Genomic DNA, 5,061 nt, shown 5'->3' with positions numbered 1-5,061 from the left:
ATTTTAAAGTACAAATTTATACTGCACTGCCATGTGAGTGAAGTTGCCCCCCCACCTTCTTCAAATCCAACAAAAGTGGTATCAAACGTTTGTGCTGGTTTGTGCTGCAAAAATTTTCGTTTGTGCTGCTATCATTTTAAAGATATTAATAAAAATTTCTAGAGGTCATCAGAGGTCAACCAGCCCCCCCACATTATTAAATCAAACAAAATGGGTGTCAATCAACTGTGCTACGTTTGTGCTGCTAAAATTGTTGTTTGTGCTGCTTCTGTTTTAAAGATATTAATGAAAATGTAAAGGTCAAAAGGTCAACCAGCCCCCCACATTACCCAAATCAAACAAAATTGATGTCAAACGTTTGTGCTGGTTTGTGCTGCAAAAATTTTGTTTGTGCTGCTAACATTTTAAAATTTTAATAAAATAACGTCTTGATGCGTGCTTAATCATCCAGGTAAGTAAATCCCAAAAGGTTGATTCTGTTCATCTGGACATTTTCAGTTGGAGAAACTTTCTCACTCATCCAAGTGACTTCTTCAGTCTCAGCTGACTGCAGGAGAACCTTCCAGATGAGGCAGGTGCAGTAGATCTCCTGGGGAGGGAGGCAAGAGAGGTCCCCACAATGCTCTCGGCTGCTCTCACTACCCGTTGTCATTTTTTCCTGCAGAACCCAATGCAGGAGTCATACCACACAGTGATGCAGCTGGTGAGGATACTCTCAACTGTGCCTCTGTAAAAGGTGCTCATAATGGGGGTTGAATCTCTTGTGCTTCTCAGTTTGCAGAGGAAGTAGAGTCGCTGTTGGTCTTCTCCACATTCAGGGACAGGTTGTTGTTGCTGTACCACTCTGGCAGATGGTTAACTTCACCCCTGTAGTAGATCTCGTCGTGGGTCAGCAGAGTGAAGAGAAGGGAGCTCAACACACATCCTTGGGGAGCCCCCGTATTCCGTGTTCTTGGGCTGGAGGTGTTGCTGTCGACCCGTACTGTCTGCTGTCTTCCTGTCAAGAAATCTAGCAGCCCGTTATACAGCAAGGTGCTGATCCCCAGCAGATCCAGTTTGTGAATGAGTTGCTGGAGTTTGGTATGCGAACTCAAATGGATCCCGGTTGGGCGAAAGCGATAATTTGATTTGATGCATGACTAACCGTTCAAAGCACTTCATAAGGGTGAGGGTGAGCAGCACCAAGTTCCTGGGGGTGCACATCAGTGAGGACCTCTCTGGACCACCAACACAGCATCACTGGCCAAGAAAGCACAACAGCGCCTCTACTTCCTGCGCAAACTCAAGCGGGCAAGTGCTCCACCACCCATCCTGACTACATTCTACAGAGGAACTATTGAAAGTATCCTCTCCAGCTGCATCACTGTGTGGGGCGGTAGCTGCACTGACTATAACAGGAAAGCTCTACAACGCATTGTGAGAACAGCTGAGAGGATAGTTGGTGTACCACTCCCCTCCCTGCAAGACATTTACACCACTCGCCTCACCCGCAAAGCCATCACAATTGTCAACGATGCAACCCACCCCACGCACTGTCTGTTCAGCCTCCTGCCCTCTGGAAAGAGATACAGAAGTCTCCGCTCCCGCACTACCAGGCTCACCAACAGCTTCATCCACCAGGCTGTGAGACTGCTGAACTCTCTTCCCTCCCGGCTCCCAGCCAGCAGAATCACCAGATTGGCAGAAGTATAGGAAGACAGATTGGACTCTACCCCCCCACCCACGCACACTCTCCAACAAGGAAACACTCTCTGAACCAAGAACTGGAAAACATTCCTGACTGGAAACAACTACCTCTGCATTGCAATTGCACACACCTGCTGCTATATATTTTTAGTATTTCTTTTAGCACTATTTATATTATTATATTACTATTACTGCTGCTATAGTCTTATGCTGCATTAAAACAAAAACCCCTACCAACCACAACCTGGGACTACCTCAAGTAGACTAGTATACTATTTTCCAGGGAACACTGTTGGAACACTTTATTTTATTTATTTTTTGTCTATCCTGTTACCTATTTAATATTACCTTATTGTTAGGGCTGTTTTTGTTGTGCATCTGCACTTTATTGTTGTCAATGTCTACGCATGGGACAGTGTGAAACGTAATTTCAATTCCTTTGTATGGCAAGTACATTTGAAGAAATTGACAAATAAAGTTTTCTATTCTATTCTATTCTATAATGATGGAGGTGAGTTTGACAGGACGGTAGTCCTTAAAGCAGGAGGTAGATGACTTCTTGGGTACAGTAATGATGGTGGAGGCTTTGAGGCATGTGGGAACGACGGCCTGACCCTAGTGATGTGTTAAAGATGTCTGTGAAGACATTTGTGAGTTCCACAGCATAGTCCGTCAGTGCTCGTCCAAGGATGTTATCAGGACCTGGAGCTTTGCGTGTACTGATTTTGGCAAGGGATCTCTGTGACATCATGATGCATTTTGGGATGTAGCAATGACAGTTTCTGTATATTCCTGAAAGTCTGTGGTGTTGTCGTGTGTGGCAGCCTGTGGTGGAAAAGCAGTCTTGCAGTGCCTCTGAGGACCCTTCTGGCCACACCTGTACCTGCTTACGAACTGGTTTGGTGACTTTGACCAGGGGCCTGGGGGAACCCATGGCACACCTAGGTTTCTGCCTGTACTGACCCTTATGCAAAATAGGTGGAATTAAGACACAGTTCCAAAAGCAAACACAACTGATCAGTGCTGAGAGTGGTCCTGTTGCTGAGGTTGGGGTGATCCTGTAATCTCTTATGAACTACCTCCAACGCTTCTATGACTGGGATGCAAGTGAAGACAGATGTAACATCTCTCTCTCACTGTACATGTACTGTTTATAAAATTAGGGAAACATAACCTGCACAAACAAAATAATTTGCAGGACAAATGTTTGACATCAATTTTGTTCGATTTGAAGAAGGTAGGGGGGGCAATTTCACTCACATGTGTTTATAAGGTTGGGGAAACCTGCAGTCAGCTGAGACTGAAGAAGTCACTTGGATGAGTGACGAAACGTTTCTCCAACTGAAAATGTCCAGATGAACAGAATCAACCTTTTGGGATTTACTTACCTGGATGATTAAGCACGCATCAAGACGTTATTTTATTAAAATTTTAAAATGTTAGCAGCACAAACAAAATTTTGCAGCACAAACCAGCACAAACGTTTGACATCAATTTTGTTTGATTTGGGTAATGTGGGGGGGCTGGTTGACCTTTTGACCTTTACATTTTCATTAATATCTTTAAAACAGAAGCAGCACAAACAACAATTTTAGCAGCACAAACGTAGCACAAACGTTTGATACCACCTTTGTTGGATTTGAAGAAGGTGGGGGGCAACTTTACTCACATCCTCTAGCCTGCCTTTAACACTTCACTCCATCCTAAAAGGTGAGGGGAATGATACGAATCAGCGACTGAAACCTACTGAATGGAAGCATTTCGTGTGCTTCTCCACACGTTTCTTCCCCTTTCTGTACCTTATTATAAATTATGGTGCCTAAATCAGTATGCTCCTATATAACTGGTTACTACTGACGTTTCAAACTAAACTGTTTAATGGTTGTAAGACCAAGCGAGGATATGCTATCTTTACTTTTATTTGAAGATTCTAAGTACAAGTGGAGTGTGTAACATTGTAGCGATCAGTGTAACTGAATCTGGGCATTAGCAACACGAGTTAAAATGACTATATTACAGGGTAATGGATGTTCACTCACTTTTTTTCCAGTTCAAGGTGGCGGCGGGTGGGGGTGGGAGCTTTAGCTTATCCCAGGTTAAGAAGGGGAAAAAACCCGTGGTGAATTATCAGAAGAACAGACTGAAAGTTGAGGTTTTAAAAGTCAATTTCGTAGGTAAACTACGCTATTACCTGTTTAGAGCCTGAAAATTATAATATCATTATACAGAAACATTTTTTTTAACATAAGCTAATTGTTACCTCCGAGGGCAGCTTCAGCTCCAGCCACAAACTGCACTTCAAAGGGACCGCCGAGAGTTCATGCGGCGTTCACGGACTTCTGTTAAATCCCGACTCTTGAGAGTTAGTGGAACGCGTATTAAAATATTTAGACATAATGTATTAGAAAAGCTAAGTGTATAAAATGGGGTTTTGTTTGTTATTGCTTGTAAATAGTTTACATTTCCCTGCTGTCACAGGTTACCAGTCCATCACAAAGAAAGACAGAGAGGTGTTTAGACTCATACTGGCTGATTTATTTCCATCAGACTTTATGAACATGTGTCTGGACTGTGAGAGAACAATACAAACTCCACAGAAGGACCCAACAAGTAAGCAGTTTTCTTGTTTCCCACTAAGGGCAAGCACACTAACACTTTCACCTAGTGAAACACTGTCACCTAGTGGTAGACCAAATACTTTTACCAATAGTATTTTAAACTACAGTTTAAGACATGTACTCATAACAACGTATTAAAAAAAATTAAGGGGCATGGTGTTGGTGGGTATAAAAATCCATGAAAAAATAACGTTTTTTCACATTAAAGTGGCAAATTTTGGAGAAAAAAAGCGTGAAAACTTGGTGAGAAAATGACTAAATATATCTATAATTATATATTTAGATATATAATATATAAATCTCCCTCTACCATTGCTTTTTCTAAAGAAATTACTGTACTGTGATTCTATTATAACTTATGGGCAGATTTGGGGCTCAACATAGCAATATACAGTGCAGAAGTCTTGAGCCGCCAAACAACACAGCTTGAACTGTCTTAGCAAAGCGCTCCTGTAATTTCTTTCAATAGTCTTCAGGAATATATATGTGTGTGTGCGTGTGTGTGTGTGTGTGTGTGTGTGTGGGGAGAGAAGGGAGAGAAGGGAGAGAGGGATGTATGTATATTATATATATATAATATATATATATTATATGTTATATATATATATATATATATATATTATATATATATATATATATACATAATATATATATATATATTATTATTTATATATATATATATATATACATACATATATGTATGTATGTATGTATAAAACCCTTTCCCTGGGAACTTTTCACATATACCAGAAGTATG

At 41.3% G+C, this 5,061-nt stretch overlaps 1 protein-coding gene across 2 annotated transcripts in view; it reads right to left on the bottom strand.

Annotated features, from left to right (window-relative positions):
• LOC102293959 (stress response protein NST1) overlaps positions 1–4,018 on the bottom strand; it is a 24,622-nt gene extending 20,604 nt beyond the window's left edge. The window contains exons 1-2 of one of the 2 annotated variants that reach the window (XM_042223494.1): positions 3,947–3,992; positions 3,726–3,826 (exon numbers count right to left, since the gene is read on the bottom strand). The gene's annotated coding sequence lies outside the window, so the exon portion shown is untranslated. Of the gene's footprint in view, positions 1–3,725; positions 3,827–3,946 lie in introns of both variants that reach the window. The other variant, XM_042223493.1, reaches the window with a different exon arrangement.
• Between the last annotated feature and the right edge of the window lie 1,043 nt (positions 4,019–5,061).

The sequence above is a fragment of the Haplochromis burtoni genome, unplaced genomic scaffold (genome assembly GCF_018398535.1).
Source record: "Haplochromis burtoni strain Fernald_Lab_line unplaced genomic scaffold, NCSU_Asbu1 Contig_112, whole genome shotgun sequence".
NCBI lineage: Eukaryota > Metazoa > Chordata > Actinopteri > Cichliformes > Cichlidae > Haplochromis > Haplochromis burtoni.
Note: the sequence above shows the minus strand (reverse complement) of the source record. Positions and strands in the feature narration are given on the sequence as shown.